We start from the raw sequence: 26,619 nt of genomic DNA, 5'->3' as shown, positions 1-26,619 counted from the left end.
ACTCAACTCTCGTTCCTTGACGTTCCCTGCAAGCGGCGGAAACAGCCAAGAGGAAATGGGGGAGTTCGAGACAGAAGAGAATAATATAAGGAAGAACATGGTGCCAGATAAAAACGAGGCGGAATAAGAAAAGACTGTGGACATGAGGTGGTACAGAAGAGTAAGGGTGAGATATATCGTACAAGTGAGATTGAGGTAGAAGAGGAATGTGGAATAATGGAGAAAGATAGAGAGCAGAGGAAACACAGAAATTAAGTAAAAGGGGAGGTACACTGGAGGACGCTACGAGATCAAAATTATTAAAAATATGTAAATGTAAAACACCTTGGCCCCCCCCCTCCTTCATTTATGATCATATACTGTAAATATGTATACTGCTTTGAGACAACCAGCTCCTCTCTTCCTCACTGACTTTTAACTTTTTCTGTTAACCCTTTCGCGCGCGGATACGTTTTTAACCCGCGCCGTCCCGAGGACGTACTTCCACGTCCTCACGTTTTGTCACAGCTAATCCCGAGGACGTACTTCAACGTCCTGCAATTGCAAGATTCATAATTTCCACAATTTTCAATTTTCGCGAGTCATTTTTGGTACGTATACAAGGGACACCTTCCTCAACAAGATGCCAGGCAGAGACAATGCCTTACCCAGCATGACCTCCTCCCCCCCCCTGCATGCCCTTTTCTCAGCAATTCACCTGTTATCAGTGACCTGGCCAGTATAGCCATGTCATGCCACGGTACGAAATTCAGGGCCAGAGTGATTCCCCAATCAATGACAATGTGGAGGACAAACTTTACATAGCATTAGAGGAAGAAACAGTTAGAAATGATGATCAGGTAATGTGGCAAAAAAAGGTCAGGTATTAGTGAGTGAAACAATGCTTATAATGCCTATATTACTGCTTGAAAACCAATATACTCTTGTACTACATATAAATTCGTAACAGTAAATAAATAAATACTGTTTATGAGTGGTGTGAAATAGTTATCCTCCCATAGAACTCGTTTTCTTTGGTGCCAGCCTGATAGAAAACCCAGTAAGGTAAGGAGGCTCTCCTACCTGTAATGAGTATTTTAAACCTCAGGTGAGCGATTTCTCTATGAATTTTCGATGTTTCTCACCAAAAGCGAAAGTTTTAGCAAAAAAAAAAAAGGTCGAAAATTGCCCGGGATTGGGGGGTACCAGTGGTCGAAAAGTGGCCGGGATGGGGCGGGTTAAGGTTTCCCGGCTTGGACACGCAGGCTTTTCTCCCCTCATCCCCGGCCACCGCGCGCTCCAAAAATGTGTATTCTCGGCTTATTTTCACCACCCAAACATATTTATTTTGCCACAAAACCCATATACTCCTATTCGCCGGTGTTTGTTCTACACGATAAGCCAAAAAAAAAAAACACACACACCAAAAAAAAAAAACATAGACGTACGTTAGGGCGCTCTGAAAAAACATTCGGGATCATAGATTTCATTTCCCAACATTCGGGATCATAGTTTTCATTTCCCAACATCACAAGTCGAATGTTTACTAATCAATCTCTACATGTTATACAATCAATCGAAAGAGAATTTTATTAGCTTTTGAATGGGTCAGGTCCCAGTTTGAGAAAGTAAAACCCATTTTCGACAGAAAACTTTGTTATTCGGGGAGGGTTTGCGAAGAACTCTCAGTGGCACCCTTATGTTTTTAATTTCATCATCCTATGCACAATTTCATCCTCTTTTTTCTCAGTAAAGAACGGTGATCCTAGGCCTCATAGTTTTCGAGAAAAATGCAAAAAACTACGGCTTATTTTGCCGCGTGCTGACCCGCCATCAGCCTTGCTCACTTACGCTAGGTTCCATAGCGCGCTAACACTTTTATGCTTGCTAGCTTCGCTTTCTTTGGTTTTATACCAACAACTATTTCTTATACTTCTGTTTTGTTTTTAGTCCTCTTAGAAACCACACATGAACACTAAACCTGTTGCTACCAACTGAAACTGAAGCTGTACTTATTTCCTCTCATTTGTGTTGAGGTAAAAAAAACAATATACATGTATATGTAAATATACTGACATAAACAAAGGTAAATAGATAAATAAAAAAAGAATACCACGTACTTCTCCAGTGGCGATGATCTTCCTGCAGGACCACATCGGTTGGGAGGTGAGAAGTTTTGTACTGTGTGTGTGTGTGTGTGTGTGTGTGTGTGTGTGTGTGTGTGTGTGTGTGTGTGTGTGTGCTCCACTAGTGAAGGTATCGCTCAGTATTGTACCGGTCAAAACAATCACCCATGCAAAGTGGCACATCACATACAGGACACATGTTCCTTGTGTCTTTCCTCCTCCCCAACTTGAAGTACAAGGTACACCTGAGCCTCTTCTTGTCAGGGATCCTCTCCCAGTGTTGGCCCAGAGTGCGATCCAACCTCAAGTTGTCGTCGATGACCCAGTGACGCTTGCTTGGATACCCTCATGCTCTGTGGTCCTGTCGTGCTGGAGCTGCAGGCCAGGCACAGGGTCACCCGACGGACCAGCAACTTGAGGTGGTGGTGGTTCTGGCACCCCTGATGGGCCTCCTGCAGGTGGTGCTGGTGGTGATGGTGGCACCTGTGATGGCCCTGCCTCTGGTGGTGCTGGCGTGGGGTCTCCCGCAGGCTGTGCTGGTGCTGGCGGTGGCTGGGCCAATCCTGGCCCTTGTGGTTGTGCCTGCTGGGTGCTAGTTGATGCTGGTGCTGGCCGCTGGGTAGATAGGTCTGGGGCGTGGTGGAGTGTGTGTCCAGATGTGGGCCAGTCCTCTTTGTGGAAGTACAGAAGATCGTAGATGATCTGCTCAACAAATTCCAGGAGAGTTACTTGCGTGCATCTATACTTCTTATACAAGGCAAACACGTTGATCAGTGCCATTTGGATGAAGTAGAATGTGATCTTCTTCATGCACTTGACAGTTCGGCGTTGGATGGGGTAGTACTGGACCACTTGATCAAAATGATCCACCCCACCCATATACCTGTTGTACTCCTCCACAATGATGGGCTTGTGAATGACCTCCACATAGGTTGTCCACTCGTCATTACCCCGCACCTTTCCTCAAATCCTCTTCGGAATGGTGTCCACAGTGTGGAAAGCGGACACTATGTTCACAATGCGCTTGTCCCTCCACAGTAGAACTAGCACATTGTCTTTGTGCCTGTGTGCCACGCCCCCCTTGGGCAGGCTCTTAGCCTTGGCGATGGCCTGCAGCTGGCATGGCACTCCTCTAGGCAGCCATAAGGTCCCACACACGTAAAATCCTGCAGTGAAGAGTCGTTTTCACAGGGCTACAGAATTGTAATAGTTGTCCATGAACTACTTATAGCCCTGATCCTTCAACGGTTCCATGAGGCCCAACACGGTGTTCTGGAGGGTACGCTGCACCCCTGTGTAGACCTCCAGGTTCCAGATGTAGCCCAAGGACGACTCAGCCAGCACGTACATATTGATGGCGTACTTGTTGGGCTTCTGGGGGCTGTAGATGCAGAAGGACAGCCGGCCCTTCCACCCCAGAGAGTCCTCATCCAGGCTGAGTGCTCCTCGGGTAGGTACACTGACTGAAACCGGTGAAGGAAGTACTCCATGAAAGTGCGAACGGATGAGCTGATCTTGGTTGTCCTGGGGAATGGCGAGCATGTTGAAGGAGTGGAAGTGCTTCAGGATGGCGTTGAAGCACCTTCCACTCATTGCTCACTGGACAGTAGGGTAGTCGTGCAGCTCGGAGCTCCTCCAGTAGTGCCTGATGGTCGGCATTTGCACGACCCCCATGAAAAGGTATAGCCCCAGGAACTTGGCCATCTCCTCTTCATTGCAGGAGAACCAGGCATCCAGCTGAGTCCCCAGGAATGTGGCGTACCAGTTGGTCTCCACAGTGAGTTATGACAAAAACTCCCGCATGAAGAAGAGCTGGAAAAACTGCAATGGGAGTTGTTGGAATATCCACCTTTATCCCCTGGGAGCCAGTGAACAGCCTGTGGTTCAGTGTGAACAGGCCACTGCTCCACCCATGGTCCTCTTCAGCGGCAGTGGCGGCGGTGGCAGGGGGTTGGCCAGTTGACACCCTTTGGGCCCCCTCTGACCCCTTGGACATCCCCCGTGTCCAGGCAGCAGAGCACAAAGCCCTTGTCTAGGAGGGGACACCTCGGACGAGGACGAAGACGAGACAGAGGGTTCTGGGGACACCAGTCTCCTCGGCTTGGCCGGCGAGGATGTCACCGTAGCATCCTGCATGGCAGAAGCAGGTGGAGGGGCCATCACAACGAATGATGGCCCGGCTTCTGGTGACACTGGCTCGGCAAGGGGGGCAGAGGGGCCTGAAGTTTGGGAGCCGACAAAGAGAGCAGTGGGACTGGCAAGTCCTAGAGGTGGGGAGGGTTGTCCGGTGAAGCTGGCTGATGATGGTGGTGTGGTCTCCCTCGGAGGAAGATGGCAAGGCAGTTTCACTTGCTGACCGGATGGCATCAGTTCAACCACCTCCACCCCAGAACGGTCGCTCTCAATGTCGCTCTCTGACTTTACCTCCTCGAGGATCTGATGTCACTTGTGTGGTGCCAACCCGCGTCTCATTTCTGCAAGACTGTTGTCGTTGCAAGCCAATTGGAGCATAAATTGCTGTCTGAGGGATTGTGGACCCTGTGGCATGCCAGTGCTATGGTAGGAGTGTGAGCTGAAATAAAGGAGTCAGGATATGTTATTCACAGCCAGCCAAGAACTTGGCTCAACACTGGCACAACGCAAGGGTTCATGATATACGTGTATGTCCTACACCTGACTTAGCACACAAGTAGGGGCCAGTAGCACGTGGTTACCCCTTTCATTTTCTTTGGACATTACACATAACCTATCTATCATGTTTATGAGCTACACAGTTCATTTCACCAGTAACATGTAAATGGAAGTATTCCGTAGGCCGTTACCTGTGCGCTAAGGAGTAGCAGACAGTGTTTCCCTTACGAGAACACGCTACAGTAAGTTAGTCTTTCACTGTCTTTACACATAATACATGGCCAAATGTATCAGTACATGGGAAACACAGTAGATTTCACCAAGAAAATATATATATATATATATATATATATATATATATATATATATATATATATATATATATATATATATATATATATATATATATACTGTATATATATATGTAATTGCACGTGTTCCAAACCTCGCACCGCATTTCGCTACCTGTGCGCTAGCTCAGGTATACAGCATGCACTCTTCCTTACAAGGACGTGGCTCACTTTTTCACTGTCTTTTCACATAAAACATAGCCAAATATATCAGTACATGGGAAACACAGTTGATTTCACCAAGAAAACAAAAACATATATGTAAATGCATGTGTTCCAAACTTCGCGTTGCATTTCACTACCTTTGTGCTAGCTCAGGTATACGACACACACCCTTCCTTACGAGCACGTGGTTCACTTTTGCACTGTCTTTTCGCATAAAACGTAGCCAAATATATCAGTACAAGGGAAACACAGTAGATTTCACCAAGAAAAAAATACCCGGTAACATAAATGCAAAAGCACATGTTTCAAACCTGGCTTTGCATTTCGCTACCTTTGTGCTAGCTCAGGTGTATGAAACACACTCTTCCTTACGAGCACATGGCTCAATTTTTCACTGTCTTTTTCACATAAAACATAACCAAATATATCAGTTCATGGGAAACACCATAGACTTCACCAAGAAAAAGAAAAACATATATATATAAATGCACATGTTCCAAACCTCGCGTTGCATTACGCTACCTTTGTGCTAGCTCAGATGTATGACACACATTTTTCCTTACGAGGACATGGCTCACTTTTGCACTGTCATTTCACATAAAACATAACCAAATCTATCAATGTATGAGATAAACAGTCTATTACACCACAACAAGTACTAGTACATGGCCCTTACCTGTCCGTTAAGGTGTAGCAGATGATGTTTCCCTTACCAGAAGACGCTGCAGAGTTTGTGATTTTATCTCACAATATACATAATCAAATCCATCATTTTATGAGACATACATGATATTTCACCACAACAGTACCTGATCGTGCTTTGTATGTTACATCTGCGATACCTAAGGTATCGCAGACGATATTTTCCGACGAGCACGTGGTGCAGTGTTTACGTTCATCCACACAAGCATACGATAAACATATCAATAACACTCATGCTTTATTTCACACAGAAAGCATACGGAATAAATACAACAATATGATAAAATCAAATATCCCTATAAACCTCTCGTATTTTATCCTCTCCTGATAACAGCATGCCATGGCCAGGCTTACGTGACTCCTGCCCTAGCCAATATTTCATCATGTACACTCGCTGCACTATACACCTATCTATTGCACAATAACACTATCCATCATATATCAGCCTAAAACAAGGACTTCATCAACACCTTGGCAAATATTCCCTTCATGACAATGCCGTGTCGTCAGGCAGTTTCCCGCCTCCTTCAGCTAAACCTTTCACCATGTTCTTCCTCACTGGCTATTGCACACTATATTCACCTGATTCATTGTCACAATTATTCAATGGTTGAATACTCACATTGGGTGCAGGGTAGATGGAGTGTAGTTGTTGGGAACCGCTGATAAACAGGGTAGGCCTACCACAATCTTCTTTGGGCCAACGGCAGAATAACAGCCACGAATGATTCACAGAAACCTAATTGCCTATTGCAAACACCAAATCTAATCACAGTAGTGCTCAAAAAGTAAACACAAGCACTATTGGTATTGTGGAATATGATGCGTGTCCCAGGACGGGGTAAATAGAGTAAGATTTAAATGCCCAGCCATGCGCTACCTTCTCCCTCGGCAGATGATGCGGAACTAATCAACCTGGCTGGGCTGCCACGTGTCTCAGGCCCTGAGGTTGCCAAGTCATTACTTTTGACAAGACTCACAGGAACTATGACACATCCAAAAATGACGCCGATCGGCCAAACACTTTTTCTTTAATGTAAGTTTTTATGCATTTATGATGACAAACTCGTCTTCGCGTATAGTTGCAGACACTTCCAAATGACGACAAGCGCGTCAAAGTGGGCAAAGGGGTTAAGAGTTAAGTTCCTGGCCTAAACATCAGGCAAAGGACCATGATAAAGTTTCTCCTGTCTTCCTTAACCCTTTGAACTCGGGTGACGTCATTTTCACCTTATTCCTGCTACTACCAGACGATTTGATTCTAGACAAGAAAGGGCCTTTGTACTCAAGGAATATAATGTTTCAAAAATGCCTCCTAAGCTGAATGAATTCCTCAGGGGATGGCAAAAATTTGGTCAATAAGACATCCGTGGCCCCAGCAGATTAAAAATGTGCGCCTGTCCTAATACCCTGCATATGCAAAGTTTTGAGTAAATGTGTGTGTACCTGCTCATTTAGTTAGTTTTTTTTTTTTTTTTTTTTAAGAGATTTGTCTTTAAAAATGGTGACATTGCTGAGTTAATTGAGTATCTAATATTCCAGAAGTATTTGAGTCTGCCCATAACTTAAACATTTAGATGCACGGTTCATATCTACCTATATATTTGCCAGATGCCTTAATCCCGTAAGCGTTGGCCACAAATAAATCGCCTCCATGTCGCCCTGTCGCCCGCCATTTCACTGCCTTGCTCCCAGCTCACCCCCTCCCCTCTCTCATATACCTTTCCACTCCATCCCTCCAGCTCATCCTTGGCCTCCTCCTTCCTCTCCTCCCATCCATCTCACTCACATACATTCTTCTCGTCAGCCCCTCACTCTCCATCCTCTCCACATGGCCAAACAAAACAATTCATATCATAATATTTATGTGATTCATCAACAAAATTCAGTTCAGCCTCAGTACAGCATTTGCATTCATATTAAATTCCTTGAATATAGCAGCCAAGAAGACAAGTGAATCCAGAGAGAGAGAGAGAGAGAGAGAGAGAGCGAGAGAGAGAGCGTTGGTGAAGGAGACGGTACCTGGGGTAGTGTAGGAGTAAGTGTAGGTGATTCAGCTGGTGGTGTTGTGGTGGAGTGTGGTCATTTAAAGCTGATGGTGGTGGCTAGTACAGCACACAGCCAGGCATGCTGAGCCACCACCTCTTCTTGCCTTTACACGCACTCCCTCACACTATACAGTATGTATTGAACAGACTGGGACTGCTGTTCCACTGTGTCTACATCACAACTATCTCCATTCCCATGATGATGATGATGATGATGATGATAATGATCTGGTCTAAAGCACGGCCTTGCAATTGATTACGAAAAACTCTCATAAACAATTATTTATAAGAAGGACAAGGAAAAGGAGGAAGAGGAGGGGGGAGGGTCAGGAGGCTGTAGTTGAAAGCTTTGCCTAGCAGTTGACTACATAAAATTATTTTAGTGCGAATTTGTTATTACAAGCACTTGGTCTGAGCCTCCATGATTCGTAGAGTTGTCTGTTGTGGAATAGGGATGCATAGTTTAGTTGTGCTTCTTTATTTAATGCTTGCAGGTAAGCGAGTATTTTCAGCTTATACGGCAGCATTGGTAGGGGAAGTGTAAATCTCTGTTATATCTAACCCTTGTCAACTGAAAATTCTATTGCTAGTTCAGCGTTGCCACCAAAAACTTTGTACTATTCGAAGCTGGACGTCAAAAAATCTGTAGATATTTGTCGATCACCCAATGTGACCATTCTGTGAAACACACTGTTTGCATTACTGGTGGAAATGGAGAACTACACGGTTCTAGATTTTCCACAGCCTCCCCCTTGAACCCCCGTGAATTTTTCCCTAAATGACCAAAGAAGTCACAACCAGTTGAAACAGAATTTGGTCATAAGAGCACCAATATGTAGCAATTTTTTAAAATATGACAGGGACTTTCTTTTATATATATATATATATATATATATATATATATATATATATATATATATATATATATATATATATATATATAATGATATGCAAAACAGTAGACCGTGAATGACCAGTTTGTTATCATCTGACTGAGCTGGGCCTGTCACACAATTTGAATACAAACTGGTGGTTGCATTGATTTTGATGGGCGTTCTTTATGAGATAGGAATAAATCTTGTCAACAAGTCAGATTGACCGTCCAGTCTGACTACACCTGGTCATGAGCTAAGCTGGAAAGGGGTTAAAAATCTGTGTTAAGTGATAACAAACCTAATTCGATCATTCGCATTAACTCAATATGACACTGGGCCTAAGCCAAATTTAAAGCAAATACAAAGTATTTTAAGGTGAGATTATGTTGTTCTTTGCATCCCCCCGATATACATAGGCAGCATATGTTTTACGGAGCAACTCCCAGCGGAAGTGATAGATCACACAGCATGTGAATTACGTATTGTCTCATTGTGGAACTTTAAATAATATTCCCAGAAGGCAGAAGTAATCTCTCAATTTAAGTTTTCGTATCCACGAAGAAAGGGAAATAACGAGAATGTCTTGCAATATGAAAATCTGTAGATTAAACCTCATTCTCAAACAAATCTGACAATCTGAAAATACCCCAAAGATCTGTAGATCTACAGATATATCTGCAGAAGTGGCACCACTGCCCTAGCTAAACAATATTATCTTGTAAGAAGAATGAAATATACGAGTAAATTACTACATCGGATTAAATGGGCAAAACAAGTCAGTCACTTTCTTTCCTGCTGCAATATATCAAAGAGAATAACCTATGAGCAGAGTAACATACTAAACATCTTTCTGGTTAGGTATATTAGCCAGTGCACCAGTGCATTCCCAGTCAGACTCCCCTACAGCCAGCAAAACCCTTCTCCCCCCCCCCCTCCCGCTCTCCCTCCTTCCTTCCCTGTAATGCACTCGAGTTTGTTCTTTTCTGATCATTTATTCCTCAAAATATATTTGGATTAGCAAATTTGTTTTGATACCACTGGAAAGCTGAGACACTGTAGAATAAAATGAAAGAAAACAAGTGATATTGCATAAAGTAAAATAGTTATGACGAGTATTGATTTTGCATAAAGTAAAATAGTATGACAAGTATTGATATTGCATAAAGTAAAATAATTCTGACGAGTATAAGTTAAAAGAGCGCATAAGAATGCTTGTACTAAATCTGAGTGCAGGAGATTTTTCTATTACAACCATTTTTTCACTCCAAAATATTTTGATTAGCAGATGTGTTTCTATACCATTAGAAAGCTGAGACTTTGTAGAATAAGGTTAAAGAAAAAAAAAAAGAATGCAATATTGCATAAAATAAATCAGTTATGACAAAAAAAATTTGAAAGAGTGCATAAGAATATACCACTTTCTTGCCTAAGCGTTTTTTGGTCACGTTTTCGAATATTACCATAGATGAAAATAGTATCACCCAACTGGAAAGTCAGTCAGGCTAAGATCAGATGAAATTTCACGATGCTAGACGCAATTCCTGATTTATGTGGAATACAAGTGCTCGTGAGCCTTCGGGCCCTCTTGCGCTTGCTCCTGCAGAGGGCTCTCGCGCTGCGTGCTAGCTTTCTCGTGCTTGGCATTCGTTTCCTCGTACTTCTTACTGGTTTCCTCGTTTCACACGCGCGATGCGATCATTTCAGGTAATCCGAGTCACATTTATGTGCTGTTCTAGTTTAAAGTTGTCATTGTCGGCCATCAACGCGACATTGAAGGGCCCATGATGGTCCATTTATGTGCTGTTCTAGTCTAACGTTGACACTTGGATTTTTTGCAGCTAACTAATTGATCGTGTTATTTGCAGCTTCGGGAATGGAACCCAAGTCTGAGATATTAACCACTCGGCCACGGCAACCGACCGGGCGCCAGGAGAGGCAGGTTTTGGTCAAAATTTGATCGTTCATTAAATATAGTAAAAGTTTTTCAGTCATGATGGGACGAAGTTTTTTCACATCAGCGAATTTTTTTGCAATTTTTGTGCCAATTTTGGTGCGATTTGAATGTGTAGTTTCGGCTGCCCAAAATACACACACACACACAGACACGGCTACTGCTATAGCACATGAGATTCCTTTGTTTGGACGTGGATCCACATCAACAGAGCAGGTTGTACACTTTCAGGTTTGACGCGGATCTGCGTCCAAAGACTGCAGAAGTGCTACTATAGGAAATGAAAATTAGAAGAGGCCAGATATTAAGTGAACTTTTTCCCCAACTGTATTATGGTCTGATAGAGATGCCTTGAATTACTGTGGCTATCTTCATGCTTACAAGGATACTATACTGGCAGGGACAATAATACCACCAATATTTCACCTCTTCTACTTGTGACTTTCCTCTGCTGGCTGCTGTTGATAACCTGAGAGAGATTTTGCATGTTTCTCACCACATCTGTTGTTTCTCTTTGATGCGTCATGGGCGAGTGACAAATAAGCCATAAGTTGCAGCGCAATATGTAGGCTGACTACTTCCGACGATACAATGGTCTGACACTGATTCATATTGTATGCTGAGATCCATTTACAGTTACAGCTCATTTTATTATATTTTTCTTTTGCCATGAGATGCAAATGATTTTGTCATCAAGGATATTTAGCATTTTAGAATAGGTGCCCCCTCACTTTGTGGATATTGTGTACATACGGGTTTGATGATTGTAGTTTAAAGGGTAATTAAAGCTGCCTTTGAGTTAGAAATGCACTTACTGAGAGATGTTGTAAGCCAGGAAGACATCTGATTGAGTGTGGGGCCACGGACCTCGCGTGGGCGGATCCAGGAGTGATATCGTAGTTGCCAGGGCAACACCCTCGTACGTGAATAAAAGAAATGTCATACTGTAGACGTAGGAATGGCTTTTGAGAGAGAGAGAGAGAGAGAGAGAGAGAGAGAGAGAGAGAGAGAGAGAGAGAGAGAGAGAGAGAGAGAGAGAGAGTTATATATTATACTTTAAATAATATATTTTAATAGAGATCGAACCCGCACATTCATTAACAGAAGGCATATGCAGTTCGCTAATGCTTTGTCATATGAATTATATCTGGAAACCACAGTCGATCAAAACTCATTTAGAAGTTAACTGAATGAATTCATACTTTGTTATTGTTGCATACAGCTATGGAAGAGATTTTTTTGTTTTACTCAATTTACTTTCATTATCACAGTGCACCAGGACGCCTCTTATTCCCCCCCAAAACCATTAAATATAACTATTTCCTCTACAGTGATCAAAGAGATCTGATAACACAGCGTTCATCCTTGAAGTACACATTATCAGCATGTGAAAAATGTGAAATTTGATCAATTAAGAATACAGTGTTTGGTCTCTCCTGTTCAGCTTTTAGCAGCTATTGCGTAAACTGTATATTTGGCATTTATTTGTCCATGTGTATATCTTTTATCTACCCTTAAATTATTCCTGGATCCACCCCTGCCTCTAGCTTTAATGACACTCCCTTACAATATAAGTACTGTATAGGTAAGCACAAAATTCCGTTACCCTCTCCTGCGTCTATCATCGCCAGAGTTACAGCGGCCTGAATGAGACATAGTGAACAAAAATGCAAATTATTGCACCCTACTGCACGTCACATTCAAGAGTCTGTGAATCCAACGGCGAAAGGAGACACGAGAGGCGAACGGAATTTTGCATTTGACCAGTCAAGTGGCCTTATTGATACTAGTATGCTTCTGAGAAATGCCTTTCCATTTATAGATATGCTTTTATGTCTATTAATGCTTGTATGATATATAAGCGACTGTGCAGGATTTTATACTTACCTTCAGTTCATATTGTTTACGGATGTGTGATATTATATAGTAGTCGCTCTTGACGGATATGATTAATAAGGCTTCATTTACGGTAACAGAACTGCTGCTATTGATATTCCTTGGATAATATGTTGAATGTACGGCTGTGTTCCTGTGGCGGTATAGATAGCTTCTGAATGGGGGAGGCGGTGGCTGAATCGGTAGAGAGGCGGCCTGCAGTCCCAGTGGACTCAGGATCGAATCCCGGCTAGGGCAGGGCACGGTTTTAGGATCTGAATTTCATAAAGGCAGACTTTACTAATATACCAGAAGACCGCCGACATGTCGTAAAAATACCCCCGCTTTTATCAGCACACATGTCCTGTATGAGACAGCCCTAGCATGTATTCAATATGGACGGTGGGTGTTACCGCCAAAGTGGTGACATATGGAGGTGTGTAGAAGAACTACTGGGCCTTGGAATAGGCCCTGAGGTCTTTGCCCGGAGTCGGACACATAAAAAAAAAAAAAAGAAACCTATTGTACAAATTTCCGAAAAAAAATGCATATTGCTGTTATGGCTGCCTTTATGTTTATATCAATAATGCTGCTGACAATATTTGCTTGAATGATATGTCACTGAATGTGTTGCCTGTGTAATGGTTCTCCTAATTCTGTGTTCTTTTCTTTATCCGTGGATCGTTTCTCACACTGAATGTTTAGATATGGGATGATGCTAATGATAAACTTGAATCTGGACTTTATCTCGCATATGAAAAACGTTATGTCTTACTGCCAGGACAGTGAAATATTTGTCTCCTTTTTTTAATTGATCCTAATCTAATCCTGTCTCACTCAGGACCCTTCAATTTTTTTTTATATAAACTCTCTTTAGCCCGGCAATATATTACTTCTTACTTCATGCCAAGCAGACTTCTTATTTTTCTGCCATCTCACACCTGGCTAACTTTAGACTATTCTTCTCTTACCCCATTTCTTGCCTCGCGGTCCTCCTTCACTCAGTGTTCGTGGGGTTGGGCCATACTTCACAGTCATTTGTCGTCCTGTCGTAGTGAAATGCATGGAGCTGAAATTGACTTGTCTTTCCTCATCTGTTTTGTGAAGGTTTCCTTATACTGCGTTATGACAGGGATATCGGTGCTGGAAAGAAACACCTTTACGAGCATATGTGTCCAGGCGGCCCCTGAGTCTGAGAACACAAACCTCCCGTATATACTTCCCAATTCTCAGAAAGAAGGATGGCGAACTGCCGAAAGGTCACTTAAGTCCGAGGTCCAACAGTTTCACGTTCAGATAAGTCTGTAGCTGACACTAGTTGGGTATTAATACTACATCGATGCTCTCTCTCTCTCTCTCTCTCTCTCTCTGTTTTGATGCAAGAGAGAGAGAGAGAGAGAGAGAGAGAGAGAGAGAGAGAGAGAGTCTCTCTCTCTCTCTCTGTTTTGATGCAAGAGAGAGAGAGAGAGAGAGAGAGAGAGAGAGAGAGAGAGAAGCCGTGGCTCAGTGGGTTAGAGCGCTCCGCTCTGACCGAAGGGTCGGAGGATCGAATCCACCCGAGGGTCATTGGTAGACACACATATATATATATATATATATATATATAGTTTATATATATAGGCTGTGGGTATTATCACCGTACAATGATAATACGGAGCTCTTTATTGCCACCGCACGGTGAAAAGAACGGTGGATTTATTATCACCGTTCGGTGATAATATTTCTCAGTATTTTCACTGATACTAAAATAATTCGTGTTTACTTATCAATTACAGGAAATTAAAAGGTATTTCATAAAAACACATTTACTGGTTGTGCTGTGTAATCTAAAATTTCATTAGAATATTGGCCCACATTGAGATTAAATTAGTAGCCTACTAGTGCTAAAGAGTTTAAGTGGTATATAGTGGTATATAAGTGGTATATAGTACCTTACACGTCATTAGACCCATTACTGATTCTCGCTCTCTTCCTTCCTTTTGTGGACAGCTTACTTGCTTTCCGTTTGACTCCAGCTTTAGCGACTTTAGAATGGTTAAATCGTCCAAATACTTTTGACTCTTTAGGACGATCCCTCTGTTTTACTGTAAGAAGATGAGCATTGATTAATTATAGTCGTTTTGAAGCTGCAGTTGCGATTGGTGAAGTAGGCTTGTTTGATGTCTGTGGAGCTGATGTGTGTGATGTCTGTGGAGCTGGTGTGTGGGATGTTTGCGGTGCTTGCGTGTGTGATGTCTGAGGACTTGCGGCACACTGGTAATCATCATTACCTTGTTCTCAACAAGTAAGAATATGTTTCAGCATATTAAATCGTGCCTTGTACACTTCTGTTCCACTAATGGTTAGCACAGCTGTGAGGCGCTGCAATGTCTCTTGACTCAGTATTTTTGGGCAGGGGTCATTGGGCACTGGGGTCGTGGAGTGTACGTGATGGAGGTCTGAAGATCTAAAGCCACTGTGGGAATCAGTGTATTCCCCTTCCGTCATCGGGATTCCATCCTGACAGTGGCAACATCAATATTTTCTTGTCTTACAACTGCAATAATGTGCTTACATGACAAGAGATGCTGACAATAAAAACTGCATAAACAGCTAAGTTCAGCACCAGATTCGTCCTTTCTCATCACTCTGTGCTCAGTGGACCCTAATTTCACAACAAAAAGGCCAGGCGAATCTAAGGTGATGGATATAGAATGTGAGGGCTTGGATAGCTTGTGGTGTTTCATCATGAGTTTAACTGCATGTTCCGTGCACTGACAGTATAATTTGTTAAGCAGGGCATAATGAACTCCATATTCAACGGATGTACATGTCTACAAAAACTGTTTGTACGCTCGCTCATCATTTAAGATGGAATTGTGAAGCATATTTTTAAGTATGCATTCAGACATCGATGTAGTTGATGTAAGAAAGTGCTTTAGTTTTCCATTTTCTGCTTCATTGTGGTTATTTGTCTCTATCTATCTATCTATTGCCAGACGCCTCAATCCCGTTTGGGGTGGCCACAAACAAATCGCCTCCAAGTCGCCCTGTCCCCCGCCATTTCACTCCCCTGCTCCCAACTCACACCCACCTCTCTCATATACCTCTCCACCCCATCTCTCCATCTCATCCTCGGCCTCCCCCTCCCTCTTTCCCCCTCCACCTCACTCACATACACTCTCTTCGTCAGTCTTTGACCCTCCATCCTCTCCACATGGCCAAACCACCTCAGTGTGTTCCTCATAACGCTTCCTATCACATCCACATCAACACCACAACGCTCCTTTATATCCTCATTCGTCAGCCTGTCTCTCCATGTGACTCCACAGGCTCCTCTTAAATAACTCATTTCCACGGCTCTCACTCTTGACTTGTGTCCTTCCAACAACGTCCAAGCTTCACTTCCGTACGTTAGAGTTGGTATCACAATACTGTCATGTAGTAACTTTTTCACTTCCATGCTCACTTCCCTGTTTCTTATCACTGCTTTCAAAGAACCAGCAACCTTTCTTCCCTGCTGTACCCTTTCAAGCACTTCACCCTCCAAATCTCCATCCTTACTCATCACACTACCCAAGTACTTAAACGTACTCACATTTTCCAATTCCTCACCATCCAACCTCGCTGTACATTCACTGACTTCACCTCTCTCAAAGACCATCACTTTACTCTTCCCTGCATTCACCTTTAGATTTGTATCATTTCCAAATGTTAACTTAGTGGACCGGTAGGTATGTGGCCCACATAGCTTTACAGTTTACCCAGTTTGTACTTATATATTGAAACATACTGGAATCTTGCTGTTCTAACACAGACAAGGTGTACTGAAAGGAATGTTCATCATGGGCATAGACAAGTTGTTTCAGAGTACCAAAAATTTCGTTCTTTTTGGCAAATGAAAGTACAAGTTCAGACACCTTTTTCTTGAAATATTTTAGGACATGAAACTTACAAAGTGACAGGTTTGCTTTCGGAAGTAAGGCACGGACGGCATGAATTTCGTTCTGGTCCTGATCAGTTATAGCTGTCTTGGTCTGGATTACATTCTCCATCATCCTACAAAATGATGACATTACATCCAACATAATGTCTGCTGTTTCGCTCCTTACAAATGTGTAAAAGACAGCCCTACTACGACCTAGGTTGTCTTGGATAATAATCATGTAAAGTGGAGAGTTATATCGATTGATTTTGTAAGTTCCATCCATGAAAATTATTTCTGGATATTTAGAGTACATGCTTACCATCTCATAAGAAGCAAATGCAATCATTTGGATGGTCCCACCGTCATCAACTGTTATATCTACCTTGCTTTTTCCTGCATCCATTATTTCATCCGCTGTTTCTCTCAACTTGCCAATGTCTGACATTCCATCCCAACTTTTGACTTTCCGCTTGAAGTTTCGTTCATCTTGCATGGTTACTACTTTATGGTATTTACCCTGGAGGAAGGATTTTAACTACTTGTTGTCTGGGTTAAGTTTCACTACATCCTCTGCGTCTCCTATCTCCGAACTTGTCAGTCTGCGTTTCTGGCTATGGAAGGGCTGTAAAGCTACACTGACCTCATGATTATGCTGCAAATTCGTCTTTGTGATAACCAGCTTGTTTTTTCTTGCGCTGAGTGCCACCAACACATTACAGCAACATGGAAGGTATCGCTGTTTTTGTCTTATGCCAAGTCCTTTCCGTTTCAGATCTCCGTAGTGTACACACACGATAAAATAGAGCCGTACTTCAGTTCGTTAGGGATTTGGTGCTGACGACGCTTATTTTCACTGATAATAGAGCTAGAAGACTTCACTCGATATACGGACCCCGTCTGATTCTGTTATTTCTTGAATAGGTCGTCAAATTCTTCAGAAGAGTTGAGCGTGTCTGTGGAGCAAATATCCTTGAAGGCAGATGTTGTGTCCGTACAGGTACACGTGTCTGCCTGTATGTCGTCTTGCCCGCGGTCGGCAGGTGGATTGGGTGGATATTCCTGTGGTTCTGCTGACGTGGCTGACTCCATGTTGTTTGGCTCATGGTTCGAAGGTGAATTACGTGGATTAGGTGGATTTTCCTCTGGTTCTGCTGACGTCTTTGACTCCACGTTGTTTGGCTCCTGGTTGATAGGTGAATAATCTGGAACTTCTGCGTAAGTGTCTTCCTCCATGTTGCCTTGGCTGAGGTCAGCAGGTCACTGTTCTTGTGTGTCGAGTCGAGCATCTGAGTCCACGTTGCCTTGCCTGAGGTGGTAGGGTGACTGTTTACAAAACATGCCTCCGCAATCATCTTGTAACTACTTTACTGGCTGTTAGGGTGATAAACCATCTGACCACCTCCCTCCCTACTCCCCCTTCACTACCCTGTAACCACTTTGAGTGATAAACAAAGCTCCAGATATCCCTCCCTCCCTACTTCCCCTTCACTACCCTCTGGCCACTTAATCCATATCCATACGGTGATAACAGTCATTCCCATATATATATATATATATATATATATATATATATATATATATGAACTGCCATGAGTGCCTAAAGTTCCAAAAGTCCTAAACTGATCGTGTGCACATTCTGAATTAAAATGGATAATTTTAAAGTCTGCATTAATATCATGCAGACAGAATGGCGCACGTCGCACAGCAAAAACAATATTAATAAATCTGCTTGAACACGTTCACATTATCACGTGTGTATGCCTACAACTTCGAGTACAAAATTGAATTCAGCACAAGACAGGTACACCACATAAATACGGCAAATAACAGGAAGAATAATTACGCTTCGTTATATTTTAAGGTAATTATTACTTTTTAATCACAAAGAGGCATAAGAGCTGACCACAATATTCATTCTTTTAATTCAAAATTGGTAAGGAAAGATGGGTGTTATACAGTATTTTACTCCGCGCGCGCGCGTGCGTGCGTGCGTGTGTGTGTGTGTGTGTGTGTGTGTGTGTGTGTGTGTGTGTGTGTGTGTGTGTGTGTGTGTGTGTGTGTGTGTGTGTGTGTGTGTGTGTGTGTGTGTGTGTGTGTGTGTGTGTGTGTGTGTGTGTGTGTGTGTGTGTGTGTGTGTGTGTGTGTGTGTGTGTGTGTGTGTGTGTGTGTGTGTGTGTGTGTGTATAAAATAATGTCAGTTTTTATTAAACTTGTTCGAACGAGGTAGAAAAGATGCTGGTCAACCAATGGGAGGACGTACTGTATTTGAAATCAATATATAGGTCAAATGTCATCGCCGCAGCTCTAGGTCATAATTTGACTTGCTTAGGTCGACTTTGTTTTATATCCGATTTTTACCAGACTTGGTGTAAGGGCTGACAGGAAGGGACGAGTAAAGAGAATCGACATTGTGAACACTCAGTCAGAGGTAAAGGTCGCAGGGCAAAATCAGAGTTCAACCTATGTGACTATGTGTGAATACAAACTACTGAAACAGTTTTGATCTGGTTTACACAAAATTTGGTGGAATGGTTAAAGATCAACCAACGGGTTGATGTAAATGGAAGGTCTTGATCACATGTTTAGGTTAATTTAAACAGTTTTCATCTTATTGTGACCAAGCTGTGGATAAGTTCAGGGTTTAATAAGGTTAAGGAATTTTTTTTTTGACAATACTCAAAGGTCAGGGTCACATGGGAAGGTCAAAGTCATAGGGCTCAACTTAAACAGTATGAATTGATTTGGACGAAAACTTGTGAAATGGTTAAAGATCGAGACAGAGTGAATGACTTCAGTTATGAGAGCAATCAATCAAAGGTCAAGATCACAGGGCAAAGTCATATGTTAATCCCTTAGGGTATGTTCTCACCGAGAGCGAGAAGGCAGGCGCAGGCGCAAGCAGGGACGGGCTGGAGCGTTTGCATGTCTGCAATTGGAGTGTGTGAGTTGCTGCGGTTGGCGAGTTATCATGGCAACATCATCTCAACACCCTCAGCGACTGCAGGTGGCACGATCCCTGATGCAAAGAATTAAAAAATAGCCAGCCTACGAAAATTGCTCTTGCTGGAAAACAGCTTAATGAAGAATGAATTAAATCTTACACGAGAGAAGCAGTGGCTTCACCAGATAAACATGGAGAGAGAGCAACATGGTGAATATCATCATTTCACCCCACGAATAGAAGAGGACCCTGAAAAGTTTTATGAGTATTTCCGTATGAAGTCTGGGACTTTCCAAAAGCGCTATCTCTCGCAGAACATCGGCTTCAGAAACAAACTATTAACTGCAGGAAGCCAATCCCTCCAAAGGAATGGCTAGCAGTAACAATCAGGTATGTAAAACTGGGGTTCCTCTACAAGATTAATGGACACCTGTGTTCATTTTTTACACCACAGGTGCCCACTGATAGCGTATATGAACCCTAAAAAAATATTTATACTGTTAAGAAGCACGATTTGCCAATTAAGTAATGCTGGAGTATTCTCGACGATTCTCGAATTTTTCGTGAGGTGTCAGAGTTGCCAGTTAACCTGCTGTTTGTGAGAGGAGGTATTTTGTAAAGTTATGCATTACATTTTTATGCTCTTTTTCTCTATCATATTTTTATTTATGTGATTATTATATTATGTAATTTTACCCAGTTTAAATGCTAATTAATTTAGAGTGTTATGCAGTATAAGAAACCTCTGGCATATTTTGGATGTCTCCAAGTTGGTAACTGTTACAACCGTTGCTCCCTCGAGAATGCACAAGGACTTTGGAGAAGTAGTACTGTAGATCACTCTAGAAAAAAGGAAGCCAATATAAGGATGGGGAAAAGACGAGCAGTTTCAGTCAATTTTCAGTTCGGTTTGAGTTTAGTTCAGTGCCAGTTCAGTGTCAGTGCAGATTGTATAGCTCCGGTATTTGTGAAAATATTTAAGTGTAGTTGACAGGCATTAAGCGTAACTGTAGTTGGTGAAGATTGTCTAGCTGTGGTAGGCCTACTTGTGAAAACCGTGAAGTGAAGTTGGCAAGCATTAAGTGTAATTATCTGGAAAATGAAGACAACTTAAGAAGCCAGTGTTTATTTATGACGCCTGAGCTGATCCAGTGTGCTGTACACCAAAAGGCTGCCTCTAAGAAGAGCAGCTCCATGGGCAGCGTCCTTCCTACACTGAACTACTGCTGTTGGAGCCTGTGACAGTGTGGGATGGGGACATAACAGTTTGATACAATTGGCTTTAGGATTTATTAAAGATAGACTACAAAAGTCTCTTTATGCTACCTTCTACAAAATAATATATATGATCATTAACAGATAAACATATGAGGTAATGTAAATTCAGTTCTTAAAAAAAAAAATATTTCTCTTTTTGAGACTTAAAATCTTACTCTCAGCGGGGATATACCCTTAGACGAGCTGGGGTGTTGCCTTCAGATTAGTGTTTCTTGTTTTTTGGGGGGATGGGGGTGGATGTATTTTTTTTAAATTTCTGTAATCGATATACAAAAATAAGAGACATAGTCACTGGTTATGTCTCCGAGGCGAATGTAGGATTTTGAAGTTTTGAAGGGCGTAGAAGTGAATGTGTGACCCGTTGCACAGAGCATGATGTTGGCAGTTTTCCTTGGTACACGTTTTCTCTCTCCATGTTACCAGATCCTAACTCACCCAATCTCTAGGTGAGAAATTGGCGTAGGAAGATAATAATGATTTACTATTTGTCAAGAGTGAGAGCAGTGGAAATGAGTTACTTGAGAGGAGCATGTGGAGTGACGTGGAGGGACAGGTTGACGAATGAAGAAGTGCAGGAACGTTGTGGGGTAGATGTGGATGTGGTTGAAAAGATTAGGAGAAATACACTGAGGTGGTTTGGACATGTGGAGAGAATGGAGAATGAAAGACTGACTAAGAGGGTGTATGTAGGTGAGGTGGAGGGAGGGAGAGGGAGGGGTAGACCAAGGATGAGGTGGAGGGATGGAGTTGAGACGTATATGAGGGAGGGGGGGGTGAGTTGGGGGGAGGGTAGTCAAATGGTGGGTGACAGAGTGACTTGGAGGCGTTTTGTCTGCGGCCACCCTTTGCGGGATTAGGGCGTCGGGCTATAGATAGATAGATAGATAGATAGAAAAAAAAAATCTACTTGAGAATTCACATATTTAGGGATCGCTATGCAATGTATAATGGCAATCAACATAAGAAAAGGGAACATCATAAATACAACCAGAGCAAAGTCAGGCATATAATTCCTTAGTCTTACACATAAGGCCAGCTTCTTAACCAAGGGAAATCATGACAATTTATCGAAACCGTGTGTTAAGGTTTTGTAATATACTACTGAAAATGCTGATAGACATGTCCTGATCTGTAATACATAGTAATATTTGTGCCTCTTTTCCAACAGGTTATCAAACTGTAACGACAGGCAGTGCCATCTTTACCCTGGTTACTGCTCTCCTGGTGTTATGAATGTCCTTCTCCACACCCAGCTGTCATCTAGGCACTGCTCTCTTGGTATTACGAGTGTCTTTGCTCATAACCAAGAGTGCCAACTACATCCATCTACACCCAGGCCCTGCTCTCCTGGTTATCATTAGTGTCCCCGATAGTACCCAACACTCCCCTTCACTTCATGCCCACCTTCACCTTCCTCGTCATATATAGGGGTGACTGTTGGTGTCCTATTCTGAGTGACTGTGGAGACCTCATATCATTTTATAGCGAGTTATTTTGCATATTACACCACAAAATCGTTTCTTTCAACCCGATGATGCAGCTATTTTTAAGTTTATATTTGCAACTACCAGCTGATTATATTCAGTTTAGGAGACACCACTATCATGTAGGGGGTAATGAAGGCCGACTCTATTGCTTCCAGTTCTAAAGGTCTGTTTTAAACTAAACAATTTAAAGTCCTCCTCCCAAAAAGGCCGGAACGTGAGCGTCAAACAAGTTTAGAGATATCAGAAAAAAAAGGCATTATACTGTATATCTCTACAGAAAAAGAAAAAAAAAAAAAAAGAACCTTGTGGTGTCTGATTTCAATACAGTGAGCATAACCCAAAGGGTAATTTTAAGAATGTAGCCGAGATTTTCTCAAATCTTCGTCACAGCAAAGATAAATTTATAAAATCTCACCTAGTGGATTACATAACCCTTAAAGCTCAGAGGTTTTACGAGTCGAACCCGTCTCATATGTGGGTTATTTTTGAGAAGTATGTGGTCTTCTATCAGTCATAGCTCTGGGTGGATGAATCACTATGTCGTGATAATCAAAGATGGTGAATTAAACCCACACTTGTAGACGGAGAATGTATTTACCAAACAGTTTCGGTGGAAACTGCCACCATCTTCTCTTGACCAATGAAGATGATGGCAGTGTCCACCGAAACTGTTTGGTAAATATATTCTCCATCTACAAGTGTTGGTTTTGTTCAGTCACAGTTTTGTACCTACAGCACAGAGAACATTCAGTTAAAGATCAGAAGATTTACCAATTCTTCATCTCTCTACTGCAAATGTCTGCATGCCTCTAGGTATAGCTGTTGTGAAGGTAGGAGATGATGTATGGAAGTAATTTCTGGGGTCATAGAAGACTTTTTCTTACGAGTCGGTGAGTTGGTGGCTACAGCATACAGTCTGCACGCCTGCCTGAGCCAAACGGAGATTCCTTGCCCTCCCTTGCTCATGCTCCCCCGTGCTCCACCTGAACTCGACACTCCTCTCCAATGACCCTGCCACCTGCATGAAACATTGCTTCGTGCGTATGTGGCTAGATCAGTTTATTCATCTAATTTTTCCAGCCTTTCCAGAGTGATGCTGTGCACAATGGTGTATGGGATGGGGGAGACAAAAGAAATTCCAAGATTTATTATGCATTACTTGCCACAAGAGACTGCCTTTATTTTCTCTGCGAGTACATTTTCTTTGTTGTATAAGATTACTTGATTTATCCCTGAGGTCGTCTTTACTTACAACTGCAATTTTCTTATTTTCTAAAGCATTTACCTGGCTAAGTTCTTACTGGACTAAAGGAATTGCACAAAATAAGTATTAGTTAACTATCACAGCTAAATAATTTGGATGCATATTGCATTATATTATCGCAACAGTTATTAGCATTTGTACTGCATCACATACTTGGCCAAGTTCTTACTACACTAGAGGAACTGCACAATTTTTTTTTTTTTTTACAATTGCAACCAAACTAATTCGCATACGTATTGCACTATTCTACAGTAACATTTATTTGCATTTCTACTGCGAGTTCATTTACACTGTAACCTGAGAAAGTTATCTAACACCTGTACCTTTCCTTATATTTTAAATTTGTGAAAAAATCTCACTGTGTACACTGTTTACACTTTCCCACACACCAGTGCCTAGTAACTGACTTCAGTGTGGGTGACAGAGGCATGAAGCCTCTGATTGCAGTCTCATACGTGGCTAGGTGGCCGAAATGCAGTGTTTATTTCCCACATGACTCTCTGCTGCTTGATATTCAGTGTCAGAGTCCATCGCCGTAAAAGAGTCATCTGAGTTGTTGGAAGAGTAGGGGATGTCAGCTAGCACCAGGGGATTATTGTCAGGCACAAACAGATCGTCCGATTCATTCTCATGTGGCTGCATGGATCTACGGGAGGAAACATGGGAGGGCAGCCATGGCATGCTGCTCTCCACATCATAACTCTCGCCCTCAGATGTCGTCTCACCACTTCACAATTATGACCCTGTCATTTCTAACACCTTGACAATCATACTGTCATCAACCGCTTCTCTGGATGAATGGGTGGTGGTTGCAGGGGTCAGTAGCCACTCATGGCAGGGAGAGAATTGGACGATGCGATTTTAGAACTCATCCTGTGGCAACCAGGAAACTGACCTGGACACCCATGCACCTCCTAGAAACCTATGTCACTCACTGTGCACCACAAAAAAATGATGGGAATTCAAAAGCTGGTGGGAAACACAATGCAGCCATAGCAGTAAGTTGAGTCCCCCCTGATCACCTGTTTTATGATGGCTATGGCTGTCATCCAAGCTTTAAGGGTTCATGCTCCCAGTTTCCCTACCTCTATGGCCTTTCACCAGATTACTAAGGGGGTCGGAGTGGTTGAAATTATCAGAAGAAAGCCAATTATGCCATCAGACTTAAGTGGCTCACATAAACTATGTTGATACCAAGATGATATAAACTGCATACAAGAAAATATTGAAATGTAATAATGATAATAATAACTTGATAGTTCATATTGTGTAAGCACATTAATGAAGTTCTGCCACAGATAATTATGTTTCGTTCGTTTAAAGATTTCCTGCACCTATACTGCAGGCCGGGCCATACATTAGCCCGGTCAGTGGGGAGTGGGCCGATTAAAAAATAGTAAGGGGGAAGACAGGACCTGGGGATTGCCCAGCACACACGCCCTGTGTCCTGTCTGGCTTTGTGATGTGTGTGTGTGAATTATTTATAAGGTACTTGTAATATCAACAAGATCTGAAGACTAAGATAATTCCTTATGCAATATCAACAAGATCTGAACACAAAGGTGTTGAGGAATGGATGGGTAAATTTGACATTCGTCTCAATAACTGGCAAACTATATGCTTAGCTGTAACTGTCTTCCTTCCAGATCATAAGATGGACTACAGCTATATATCTGGAAAGTTACAGCTTTAAAGCTTTTGTGGTTTTATCTAAAACGTGTTGCAAAGAAAAAGAAAACTGAGCAGATTTGAATTCAATACTTTCCACTAGACTAAATGGCAAAATATTAAGCCAAAATTATTCAGCAAACATTTTTATCATACAATTTTCAGTCACATAGCTGTATCTCAGTTTCTGAGATTTTTCATTTTCAAATATGCAGTTTTTGGAATAAAAATGAGTATATGACCTTCAAAAATAAACCAAGATCATTTATAGTTGGCACAAGGACTTGGGCTACCATCAGTTACCTTCGTGCATTATATGAAGATCAAAAAATAAAAGTACAAAGAATAAAAATAACTAGTTATCTACTCTTGTGTAGCAACAATAAATAAGCTTCACCATATACTTTATATGAAATGTCGTATAAACAAGATCTGAAGACCCTAAGGTAACGTCCTGTGTAACAGCAAAATATGATGGCAAAGGTGTCAAAGAACTCATGTGTAAATTTTATGTTTGTCTCAATAACTGGCTTACTGTATGCTTAACTGCAACCATTTTCCTTTCAGATCATAAGAGGGACTGCAGCTATATATCTGGAAATTTACAGCTTTACTGCTCTTGTGGTTTTATCTCAAATGTGTTGTAAAGAAAAAACTGAGCTGATTTGAAACTACTGCTTTCCATTAAGCTAAATGGCAAAATATTGAGCCAGAATTATTCAATAAATATTTTTATTACAGGATTTCCAAACAAACAGCTGTATCTCAATTAGTTTCTGAGACATTTCAAATTCAAATATGCAATTTTTAGAATGAAGATGAGTATATGATCGTCAAAAATAGGACAATGTCATTTATATTTGGGACAGTGATTTGGGTTGTGCTAGGGTACCATCATGTGTAATTTCAGCAAGATTGGAAAAAAAAAGTGCAAAGAAAAATTATACTGACAAAATCAAGGAGCTTTACCATTTATCTGGCAATGCTAAATAATAATAGCAATAAGAATAATAATATTTCGCTAGGGACGATGTGGTATGAAGTCTCATATACAACCTAGAAGAAGGCTAATAGTGGCCAATAATGTCTTTTATCCTGGTCATTGCCTCCTGGAGGTGTACTTATAACGGATCAGAATGACTTCACTCAAATGACATATTGTAAACTATGTTATAGCTGTTGCCAGGTGATTTAATGTTGCCTTACAGAAACATTTCTAGCTGGAGGAGTTAGATACAGCTTTAATTTACTAGTGAATTATGATATATAGCCTTCATTCATTCTTTCCATATGAGAGGCATTTTACAAGTTGAATTAAATCGTCTGAGTTTATCAAATGTTTAAACTACTAATTCATCATCAGAATGAAGTG

This window comes from Coenobita brevimanus, chromosome 43 (assembly GCF_032717465.1).
Source record: "Coenobita brevimanus isolate Jiangsu-jjx chromosome 43, ASM3271746v2, whole genome shotgun sequence".
NCBI lineage: Eukaryota > Metazoa > Arthropoda > Malacostraca > Decapoda > Coenobitidae > Coenobita > Coenobita brevimanus.
Note: the sequence above shows the minus strand (reverse complement) of the source record.